Raw genomic sequence first — 13,353 nt, 5'->3', positions numbered from 1 at the left:
AGAAGGTAGTATTATAGTAGTTATATTCTTGTACATAGGAGTAGTATTATAGTAGTTATATTCTTGTACATAGGAGTAGTATTATAGTAGTTATATTCTTGTACATAGAAGGTAGTATTATAGTAGTTGTATTCTTGTACATAGGAGTAGTATTATAGTAGTTATATTCTTGTACATAGAAGGTAGTATTATAGTAGTTATATTCTTGTACATAGGAGTAGTATTATAGTAGTTATATTCTTGTACATAGGAGTAGTATTATAGTAGTTATATTCTTGTACATAGAAGGTAGTATTATAGTAGTTATATTCTTGTACATAGGAGTAGTATTATAGTAGTTATATTCTTGTACATAGGAGTAGTATTATAGTAGTTATATTCTTGTACATAGGAGTAGTATTATAGTAGTTATATTCTTGTACATAGAAGGTAGTATTATAGTAGTTATATTCTTGTACATAGGAGTAGTATTATAGTAGTTATATTCTTGTACATAGGAGTAGTATTATAGTAGTTATATTCTTGTATATAGGAGTAGTATTATAGTAGTTATATTCTTGTATATAGGAGCAGTATTATAGTAGTTATATTCTTATACATAGAAGGTAGTATTATAGTAGTTATATTCTTGTACATAGGAGTAGTATTATAGTAGTTATATTCTTGTACATAGAAGGTAGTATTATAGTAGTTATATTCTTGTACATAGGAGTAGTATTATAGTAGTTATATTCTTGTACATAGAAGGTAGTATTATAGTAGTTATATTCTTGTACATAGGAGTAGTATTATAGTAGTTATATTCTTGTACATAGGAGTAGTATTATAGTAGTTATATTCTTGTACATAGAAGGTAGTATTATAGTAGTTATATTCTTGTACATAGTAGTATTATAGTAGTTATATTCTTGTACATAGGAGGCAGTATTATAGTAGTTGTATTCTTGTACATAGGAGTAGTATTATAGTAGTTATATTCTTGTACATAGAAGGTAGTATTATAGTAGTTATATTCTTGTACATAGGAGTAGTATTATAGTAGTTATATTCTTGTACATAGGAGTAGTATTATAGTAGTTATATTCTTGTACATAGAAGGTAGTATTATAGTAGTTATATTCTTGTACATAGGAGTAGTATTATAGTAGTTATATTCTTGTACATAGGAGTAGTATTATAGTAGTTATATTCTTGTACATAGGAGTAGTATTATAGTAGTTATATTCTTGTACATAGAAGGTAGTATTATAGTAGTTGTATTCTTGTACATAGGAGTAGTATTATAGTAGTTATATTCTTGTACATAGGAGCAGTATTATAGTAGTTATATTCTTGTATATAGGAGTAGTATTATAGTAGTTATATTCTTGTACATAGGAGCAGTATTATAGTAGTTATATTCTTGTACATAGGAGCAGTATTATAGTAGTTATATTCTTGTACATAGGAGTAATATTATAGTAGTTATATTCTTGTACATAGAAGGTAGTATTATAGTAGTTATATTCTTGTACATAGAAGGTAGTATTATAGTAGTTATATTCTTGTACATAGGAGCAGTATTATAGTAGTTATATTCTTGTACATAGGAGCAGTATTATAGTAGTTATATTCTTGTACATAGGAGTAGTATTATAGTAGTTATATTCTTGTACATAGGAGTAGTATTATAGTAGTTATATTCTTGTACATAGGTGTAGTATTATAGTAGTTATATTCTTGTACATAGGAGTAGTATTATAGTAGTTATATTCTTGTACATAGTAGTATTATAGTAGTTATATTCTTGTACATAGGAGTAGTATTATAGTAGTTATATTCTTGTACATAGGAGTAGTATTATAGTAGTTATATTCTTGTACATAGGTGTAGTATTATAGTAGTTATATTCTTGTACATAGGAGTAGTATTATAGTAGTTATATTCTTGTACATAGTAGTATTATAGTAGTTATATTCTTGTACATAGGAGTAGTATTATAGTAGTTATATTCTTGTACATAGGGGCAGTATTATAGTAGTTATATTCTTGTACATAGGAGTAGTATTATAGTAGTTATATTCTTGTACATAGTAGTATTATAGTAGTTATATTCTTGTACATAGTAGTATTATAGTAGTTATATTCTTGTACATAGGAGTAGTATTATAGTAGATATATTCTTGTACATAGGGGCAGTATTATAGTAGTTATATTCTTGTACATAGGGGCAGTATTATAGTAGTTATATTCTTGTACATAGGGGCAGTATTATAGTAGTTATATTCTTGTACATAGTAGTATTATAGTAGTTATATTCTTGTACATAGGAGTAGTATTATAGTAGTTATATTCTTGTACATAGGAGCAGTATTATAGTAGTTATATTCTTGTACATAGGAGTAGTATTATAGTAGTTATATTCTTGTATATAGGAGTAGTATTATAGTAGTTATATTCTTGTACATAGGAGTAGTATTATAGTAGTTATATTCTTGTACATAGGAGTAGTATTTTAGTAGTTATATTCTTGTACATAGGAGTAGTATTGTAGTAGTTATATTCTTGTACATAGGAGTAGTATTATAGTAGTTATATTCTTGTATATAGGAGTAGTATTATAGTAGTTATATTCTTGTACATAGTAGTATTATAGTAGTTATATTCTTGTACATAGTAGTATTATAGTAGTTATATTCTTGTACATAGGAGTAGTATTATAGTAGATATATTCTTGTACATAGGGGCAGTATTATAGTAGTTATATTCTTGTATATAGGAGTAGTATTATAGTAGTTATATTCTTGTACATAGGAGTAGTATTATAGTAGTTATATTCTTGTATATAGGAGTAGTATTATAGTAGTTATATTCTTGTATATAGGAGTAGTATTATAGTAGATATATTCTTGTACATAGGAGTAGTATTATAGTAGTTATATTCTTGTATATAGGAGTAGTATTATAGTAGTTATATTCTTGTATATAGGAGTAGTATTATAGTAGTTATATTCTTGTACATAGGAGTAGTATTATAGTAGTTATATTCTTGTATATAGGAGTAGTATTATAGTAGTTATATTCTTGTACATAGGAGTAGTATTATAGTAGTTATATTCTTGTATATAGGAGTAGTATTATAGTAGTTATATTCTTGTACATAGGAGTAGTATTATAGTAGTTATATTCTTGTATATAGGAGTAGTATTATAGTAGTTATATTCTTGTATATAGGAGTAGTATTATAGTAGTTATATTCTTGTACATAGGAGTAGTATTATAGTAGTTATATTCTTGTATATAGGAGTAGTATTATAGTAGTTATATTCTTGTACATAGGAGTAGTATTATAGTAGATATATTCTTGTACATAGGGGCAGTATTATAGTAGTTATATTCTTGTATATAGGAGTAGTATTATAGTAGTTATATTCTTGTACATAGGAGTAGTATTATAGTAGTTATATTCTTGTATATAGGAGTAGTATTATAGTAGTTATATTCTTGTACATAGGAGCAGTATTATAGTAGTTATATTCTTGTATATAGGTGTAGTATTATAGTAGTTATATTCTTGTACATAGGAGTAGTATTATAGTAGTTATATTCTTGTACATAGGAGCAGTATTATAGTAGTTATATTCTTGTACATAGGAGTAGTATTATAGTAGTTATATTCTTGTACATAGGAGTAGTATTATAGTAGTTATATTCTTGTATATAGGAGTAGTATTATAGTAGTTATATTCTTGTACATAGGAGTAGTATTATAGTAGTTATATTCTTGTACATAGGAGTAGTATTATAGTAGTTATATTCTTGTACATAGGAGTAGTATTATAGTAGTTATATTCTTGTACATAGTAGTATTATAGTAGTTATATTCTTGTACATAGGAGTAGTATTATAGTAGTTATATTCTTGTACATAGGAGCAGTATTATAGTAGTTATATTCTTGTACATAGGTAGTATTATAGTAGTTATATTCTTGTACATAGGAGTAGTATTATAGTAGTTATATTCTTGTACATAGGAGCAGTATTATAGTAGTTATATTCTTGTACATAGGGGCAGTATTATAGTAGTTATATTCTTGTACATAGGAGCAGTATTATAGTAGTTATATTCTTGTACATAGGTAGTATTATAGTAGTTATATTCTTGTACATAGGAGTAGTATTATAGTAGTTATATTCTTGTACATAGGAGTAGTATTATAGTAGTTATATTCTTGTATATAGGAGTAGTATTATAGTAGTTATATTCTTGTACATAGGAGTAGTATTATAGTAGTTATATTCTTGTACATAGGAGTAGTATTATAGTAGTTATATTCTTGTACATAGTAGTATTATAGTAGTTATATTCTTGTACATAGGAGTAGTATTATAGTAGTTATATTCTTGTACATAGGAGTAGTATTATAGTAGTTATATTCTTGTACATAGGAGTAGTATTATAGTAGTTATATTCTTGTACATAGGTAGTATTATAGTAGTTATATTCTTGTATATAGGAGTAGTATTATAGTAGTTATATTCTTGTACATAGTAGTATTATAGTAGTTATATTCTTGTACATAGGAGTAGTATTATAGTAGTTATATTCTTGTATATAGGAGTAGTATTATAGTAGTTATATTCTTGTACATAGTAGTATTATAGTAGTTATATTCTTGTACATAGGAGTAGTATTATAGTAGTTATATTCTTGTACATAGGGTAGTATTATAGTAGTTATATTCTTGTATATAGGAGTAGTATTATAGTAGTTATATTCTTGTACATAGTAGTATTATAGTAGTTATATTCTTGTACATAGGAGCAGTATTATAGTAGTTATATTCTTGTACATAGGAGCAGTATTATAGTAGTTATATTCTTGTACATAGGAGTAGTATTATAGTAGTTATATTCTTGTACATAGGAGTAGTATTATAGTAGTTATATTCTTGTACATAGGAGTAGTATTATAGTAGTTATATTCTTGTACATAGGAGTAGTATTATAGTAGTTATATTCTTGTACATAGGAGTAGTATTATAGTAGTTATATTCTTGTACATAGGAGTAGTATTATAGTAGTTATATTCTTGTACATAGGAGTAGTATTATAGTAGTTATATTCTTGTACATAGGAGTAGTATTATAGTAGTTATATTCTTGTACATAGGAGTAGTATTATAGTAGTTATATTCTTGTACATAGGAGTAGTATTATAGTAGTTATATTCTTGTACATAGGGGTAGTATTATAGTAGTTATATTCTTGTACATAGGAGTAGTATTATAGTAGTTATATTCTTGTACATAGGAGCAGTATTATAGTAGTTATATTCTTGTACATAGGAGGTAGTATTATAGTAGTTATATTCTTGTATATAGGAGTAGTATTATAGTAGTTATATTCTTGTACATAGGTAGTATTATAGTAGTTATATTCTTGTACATAGGAGTAGTATTATAGTAGTTATATTCTTGTACATAGGAGTAGTATTATAGTAGTTATATTCTTGTACATAGGAGTAGTATTATAGTAGTTATATTCTTGTACATAGGAGGTAGTATTATAGTAGTTATATTCTTGTACATAGGAGTAGTATTATAGTAGTTATATTCTTGTACATAGGAGTAGTATTATAGTAGTTATATTCTTGTACATAGGAGTAGTATTATAGTAGTTATATTCTTGTACATAGGAGGTAGTATTATAGTAGTTATATTCTTGTACATAGGAGTAGTATTATAGTAGTTATATTCTTGTACATAGGAGTAGTATTATAGTAGTTATATTCTTGTACATAGGAGGTAGTATTATAGTAGTTATATTCTTGTACATAGGAGGTAGTATTATAGTAGTTATATTCTTGTACATAGGAGTAGTATTATAGTAGTTATATTCTTGTACATAGGAGTAGTATTATAGTAGTTATATTCTTGTACATAGGAGGTAGTATTATAGTAGTTATATTCTTGTACATAGGAGCAGTATTATAGTAGTTATATTCTTGTACATAGGAGTAGTATTATAGTAGTTATATTCTTGTACATAGGAGTAGTATTATAGTAGTTATATTCTTGTACATAGGAGGTAGTATTATAGTAGTTATATTCTTGTATATAGGAGGTAGTATTATAGTAGTTATATTCTTGTACATAGGAGTAGTATTATAGTAGTTATATTCTTGTACATAGGAGTAGTATTATAGTAGTTATATTCTTGTACATAGGAGGTAGTATTATAGTAGTTATATTCTTGTACATAGGAGGTAGTATTATAGTAGTTATATTCTTGTACATAGGAGTAGTATTATAGTAGTTATATTCTTGTACATAGGAGGTAGTATTATAGTAGTTATATTCTTGTACATAGGAGGTAGTATTATAGTAGTTATATTCTTGTACATAGGAGTAGTATTATAGTAGTTATATTCTTGTACATAGGAGTAGTATTATAGTAGTTATATTCTTGTACATAGGAGGTAGTATTATAGTAGTTATATTCTTGTACATAGGAGTAGTATTATAGTAGTTATATTCTTGTACATAGGAGGTAGTATTATAGTAGTTATATTCTTGTACATAGGAGCAGTATTATAGTAGTTATATTCTTGTACATAGGAGGTAGTATTATAGTAGTTATATTCTTGTACATAGGAGTAGTATTATAGTAGTTATATTCTTGTACATAGGAGGTAGTATTATAGTAGTTATATTCTTGTACATAGGAGTAGTATTATAGTAGTTATATTCCTGTACATAGGAGTAGTATTATAGTAGTTATATTCTTGTACATAGGAGCAGTATTATAGTAGTTATATTCTTGTACATAGGAGTAGTATTATAGTAGTTATATTCTTGTACATAGGAGGTAGTATTATAGTAGTTATATTCTTGTACATAGGAGTAGTATTATAGTAGTTATATTCTTGTACATAGGAGCAGTATTATAGTAGTTATATTCTTGTACATAGTAGTATTATAGTAGTTATATTCTTGTACATAGGAGTAGTATTATAGTAGGTTATATTCTTGTACATAGGAGGTAGTATTATAGTAGTTATATTCTTGTACATAGGAGGTAGTATTATAGTAGTTATATTCTTGTACATAGGAGCAGTATTATAGTAGTTATATTCTTGTACATAGGAGGTAGTATTATAGTAGTTATATTCTTGTACATAGGAGTAGTATTATAGTAGTTATATTCTTGTACATAGGAGCAGTATTATAGTAGTTATATTCCTTGTACATAGGAGTAGTATTATAGTAGTTATATTCTTGTACATAGTAGTATTATAGTAGATATATTCTTGTACATAGGAGGCAGTATTATAGTAGTTATATTCTTGTACATAGGAGGTAGTATTATAGTACTTATATTCTTGTACATAGGAGTAGTATTATAGTAGTTATATTCTTGTACATAGGAGTAGTATTATAGTAGTTATATTCTTGTACATAGGAGCAGTATTATAGTAGTTATATTCCTGTACATAGGAGTAGTATTATAGTAGTTATATTCTTGTACATAGTAGTATTATAGTAGTTATATTCTTGTACATAGGGGCAGTATTATAGTAGTTATATTCTTGTACATAGGAGCAGTATTATAGTAGTTATATTCTTGTACATAGGAGGTAGTATTATAGTAGTTATATTCTTGTACATAGGAGCAGTATTATAGTAGTTATATTCCTGTATATAGGAGTAGTATTATAGTAGTTATATTCTTGTACATAGTAGTATTATAGTAGTTATATTCTTGTACATAGGGGCAGTATTATAGTAGTTATATTCTTGTACATAGGAGGCAGTATTATAGTAGTTATATTCTTGTACATAGGGGCAGTATTATAGTAGTTATATTCTTGTACATAGGAGGTAGTATTATAGTAGTTATATTCTTGTACATAGGAGGTAGTATTATAGTAGTTATATTCCTGTACATAGGAGCAGTATTATAGTAGTTATATTCTTGTACATAGGAGGTAGTATTATAGTAGTTATATTCTTGTACATAGGAGCAGTATTATAGTAGTTATATTCCTGTACATAGGAGTAGTATTATAGTAGTTATATTCTTGTACATAGTAGTATTATAGTAGATATATTCTTGTACATAGGGGCAGTATTATAGTAGTTATATTCTTGTACATAGGAGCAGTATTATAGTAGTTATATTCTATAGGAGCAGTATTATAGTAGTTATATTCTTGTACATAGGAGTAGTATTATAGTAGTTATATTCTTGTACATAGGAGGTAGTATTATAGTAGTTATATTCTTGTACATAGGAGTAGTATTATAGTAGTTATATTCTTGTACATAGGAGCAGTATTATAGTAGTTATATTCTTGTACATAGGCGGTAGTATTATAGTAGTTATATTCTTGTACATAGGAGTAGTATTATAGTAGTTATATTCTTGTATATAGGAGCAGTATTATAGTAGTTATATTCTTGTACATAGGAGTAGTATTATAGTAGTTATATTCTTGTACATAGGAGTAGTATTTTAGTAGTTATATTCTTGTACATAGGAGTAGTATTATAGTAGTTATATTCTTGTACATAGGAGGTAGTATTATAGTAGTTATATTCTTGTACATAGGAGTAGTATTATAGTAGTTATATTCTTGTACATAGGAGCAGTATTATAGTAGTTATATTCTTGTACATAGGAGTAGTATTATAGTAGTTATATTCCTGTACATAGGAGTAGTATTATAGTAGTTATATTCTTGTACATAGGAGTAGTATTATAGTAGTTATATTCTTGTACATAGGAGTAGTATTATAGTAGTTATATTCTTGTACATAGGAGGTAGTATTATAGTAGTTATATTCTTGTACATAGGAGGTAGTATTATAGTAGTTATATTCTTGTACATAGGAGGTAGTATTATAGTAGTTATATTCTTGTACATAGGAGGTAGTATTATAGTAGTTATATTCTTGTACATAGGAGGTAGTATTATAGTAGTTATATTCTTGTACATAGGAGTAGTATTATAGTAGTTATATTCTTGTACATAGGAGTAGTATTATAGTAGTTATATTCTTGTACATAGGGGGTAGTATTATAGTAGTTATATTCTTGTACATAGGAGGTAGTATTATAGTAGTTATATTCTTGTACATAGGAGGTAGTATTATAGTAGTTATATTCTTGTACATAGAAGGTAGTATTATAGTAGTTATATTCTTGTACATAGTAGTATTATAGTAGTTATATTCTTGTACATAGGGGCAGTATTATAGTAGTTATATTCTTGTACATAGGGGCAGTATTATAGTAGTTATATTCTTGTACATAGGGGCAGTATTATAGTAGTTATATTCTTGTACATAGGAGGTAGTATTATAGTAGTTATATTCTTGTACATAGGAGGTAGTATTATAGTAGTTATATTCCTGTACATAGGAGTAGTATTATAGTAGTTATATTCTTGTACATAGGAGGTAGTATTATAGTAGTTATATTCTTGTACATAGGAGCAGTATTATAGTAGTTATATTCCTGTACATAGGAGTAGTATTATAGTAGTTATATTCTTGTACATAGTAGTATTATAGTAGATATATTCTTGTACATAGGGGCAGTATTATAGTAGTTATATTCTTGTACATAGGAGCAGTATTATAGTAGTTATATTCTTGTACATAGGAGGTAGTATTATAGTAGTTATATTCTTGTACATAGGAGCAGTATTATAGTAGTTATATTCCTGTACATAGGAGTAGTATTATAGTAGTTATATTCTTGTACATAGTAGTATTATAGTAGATATATTCTTGTACATAGGGGCAGTATTATAGTAGTTATATTCCTGTACATAGGAGTAGTATTATAGTAGTTATATTCTTGTACATAGTAGTATTATAGTAGATATATTCTTGTACATAGGGGCAGTATTATAGTAGTTATATTCTTGTATATAGGAGCAGTATTATAGTAGTTATATTCTTGTACATAGGCGGTAGTATTATAGTAGTTATATTCTTGTACATAGGAGTAGTATTATAGTAGTTATATTCTTGTATATAGGAGCAGTATTATAGTAGTTATATTCTTGTACATAGGAGTAGTATTATAGTAGTTATATTCTTGTACATAGGAGTAGTATTTTAGTAGTTATATTCTTGTACATAGGAGTAGTATTATAGTAGTTATATTCTTGTACATAGAAGGTAGTATTATAGTAGTTATATTCTTGTACATAGGAGTAGTATTATAGTAGTTATATTCCTGTACATAGGAGCAGTATTATAGTAGTTATATTCTTGTACATAGGAGTAGTATTATAGTAGTTATATTCCTGTACATAGGAGTAGTATTATAGTAGTTATATTCCTGTACATAGGAGTAGTATTATAGTAGTTATATTCTTGTACATAGGAGTAGTATTATAGTAGTTATATTCTTGTACATAGGAGTAGTATTATAGTAGTTATATTCTTGTACATAGGAGGTAGTATTATAGTAGTTATATTCTTGTACATAGGAGGTAGTATTATAGTAGTTATATTCTTGTACATAGGAGTAGTATTATAGTAGTTATATTCTTGTACATAGGAGGTAGTATTATAGTAGTTATATTCTTGTACATAGGAGTAGTATTATAGTAGTTATATTCTTGTACATAGGAGTAGTATTATAGTAGTTATATTCTTGTACATAGGAGTAGTATTATAGTCGTTATATTCTTGTACATAGGAGGTAGTATTATAGTAGTTATATTCTTGTACATAGTAGTATTATAGTAGTTATATTCTTGTACATAGGAGTAGTATTATAGTAGTTATATTCTTGTACATAGGGGTAGTATTATAGTAGTTATATTCTTGTACATAGGAGGTAGTATTATAGTAGTTATATTCTTGTACATAGGAGTAGTATTATAGTAGTTATATTCTTGTACATAGAAGGTAGTATTATAGTAGTTATATTCTTGTACATAGGAGTAGTATTATAGTAGTTATATTCTTGTACATAGGAGTAGTATTATAGTAGTTATATTCTTGTACATAGGAGGTAGTATTATAGTAGTTATATTCTTGTACATAGGAGGTAGTATTATAGTAGTTATATTCTTGTACATAGGAGTAGTATTATAGTAGTTATATTCTTGTACATAGGAGGTAGTATTATAGTAGTTATATTCTTGTACATAGGAGTAGTATTATAGTAGTTATATTCTTGTACATAGGAGTAGTATTATAGTAGTTATATTCTTGTACATAGGAGGTAGTATTATAGTAGTTATATTCTTGTACATAGGAGTAGTATTATAGTAGTTATATTCTTGTACATAGGAGGTAGTATTATAGTAGTTATATTCTTGTACATAGGAGTAGTATTATAGTAGTTATATTCTTGTACATAGGAGCAGTATTATAGTAGTTATATTCCTGTACATAGGAGTAGTATTATAGTAGTTATATTCTTGTACATAGTAGTATTATAGTAGATATATTCTTGTACATAGGGGCAGTATTATAGTAGTTATATTCTTGTACATAGGAGCAGTATTATAGTAGTTATATTCTTGTACATAGGAGTAGTATTATAGTAGTTATATTCTTGTACATAGGAGGTAGTATTATAGTAGTTATATTCTTGTACATAGGAGTAGTATTATAGTAGTTATATTCTTGTACATAGGAGTAGTATTATAGTAGTTATATTCTTGTACATAGGAGCAGTATTATAGTAGTTATATTCTTGTACATAGGCGGTAGTATTATAGTAGTTATATTCTTGTACATAGGAGTAGTATTATAGTAGTTATATTCTTGTATATAGGAGCAGTATTATAGTAGTTATATTCTTGTACATAGGAGTAGTATTATAGTAGTTATATTCTTGTACATAGGAGTAGTATTTTAGTAGTTATATTCTTGTACATAGGAGTAGTATTATAGTAGTTATATTCTTGTACATAGAAGGTAGTATTATAGTAGTTATATTCTTGTACATAGGAGTAGTATTATAGTAGTTATATTCCTGTACATAGGAGCAGTATTATAGTAGTTATATTCTTGTACATAGGAGTAGTATTATAGTAGTTATATTCCTGTACATAGGAGCAGTATTATAGTAGTTATATTCTTGTACATAGGAGTAGTATTATAGTAGTTATATCCTTGTACATAGAAGGTAATATTATAGTAGTTATATTCTTGTACATAGGAGTAGTATTATAGTAGTTATATTCTTGTACATAGGAGTAGTATTATAGTAGTTATATTCTTGTACATAGGCGGTAGTATTATAGTAGTTATATTCTTGTACATAGTAGTAGTATTATAGTAGTTATATTCTTGTACATAGAAGGTAGTATTATAGTAGTTATATTCTTGTACATAGGAGTAGTATTATAGTAGTTATATTCTTGTATATAGGGAGTAGTATTATAGTAGTTATATTCTTGTATATAGGAGCAGTATTATAGTAGTTATATTCTTGTATATAGGAGCAGTATTATAGTAGTTATATTCTTGTACATAGGAGTAGTATTTTAGTAGTTATATTCTTGTACATAGGAGTAGTATTATAGTAGTTATATTCTTGTACATAGAAGGTAGTATTATAGTAGTTATATTCTTGTACATAGGAGTAGTATTATAGTAGTTATATTCTTGTACATAGGAGTAGTATTTTAGTAGTTATATTCTTGTACATAGGAGTAGTATTATAGTAGTTATATTCTTGTACATAGAAGGTAGTATTATAGTAGTTATATTCTTGTACATAGGAGTAGTATTATAGTAGTTATATTCTTGTACATAGGAGTAGTATTTTAGTAGTTATATTCTTGTACATAGGAGTAGTATTATAGTAGTTATATTCTTGTACATAGAAGGTAGTATTATAGTAGTTATATTCTTGTACATAGGAGGTAGTATTATAGTAGTTATATTCTTGTACATAGGAGTAGTATTATAGTAGTTATATTCCTGTACATAGGAGCAGTATTATAGTAGTTATATTCTTGTACATAGGAGTAGTATTATAGTAGTTATATTCCTGTACATAGGAGCAGTATTATAGTAGTTATATTCTTGTACATAGGAGTAGTATTATAGTAGTTATATTCTTGTACATAGGAGTAGTATTATAGTAGTTATATTCTTGTACATAGGCGGTAGTATTATAGTAGTTATATTCTTGTACATAGTAGTAGTATTATAGTAGTTATATTCTTGTACATAGAAGGTAGTATTATAGTAGTTATATTCTTGTACATAGGAGTAGTATTATAGTAGTTATATTCCTGTACATAGGAGCAGTATTATAGTAGTTATATTCTTGTACATAGGAGGTAGTATTATAGTAGTTATATTCTTGTACATAGGAGTAGTATTATAGT

General features: G+C 26.4%; 1 protein-coding gene across 1 annotated transcript in view; it reads right to left on the bottom strand.

The window, feature by feature from the left end:
- The window catches only part of LOC142187075 (pancreatic lipase-related protein 2-like), a 74,456-nt gene that overhangs the window by 18,212 nt on the left and 42,891 nt on the right, over nucleotides 1–13,353 (bottom strand). The gene's annotated exons all lie outside the window — the stretch shown is intronic.

This window comes from Leptodactylus fuscus, unplaced genomic scaffold (assembly GCF_031893055.1).
Source record: "Leptodactylus fuscus isolate aLepFus1 unplaced genomic scaffold, aLepFus1.hap2 HAP2_SCAFFOLD_133, whole genome shotgun sequence".
Classification (NCBI taxonomy): Eukaryota; Metazoa; Chordata; class Amphibia; order Anura; family Leptodactylidae; genus Leptodactylus; species Leptodactylus fuscus.
The sequence above is the reverse complement of the archived record's forward strand: the minus strand, read 5'-3'. Positions and strand labels throughout refer to the sequence as shown.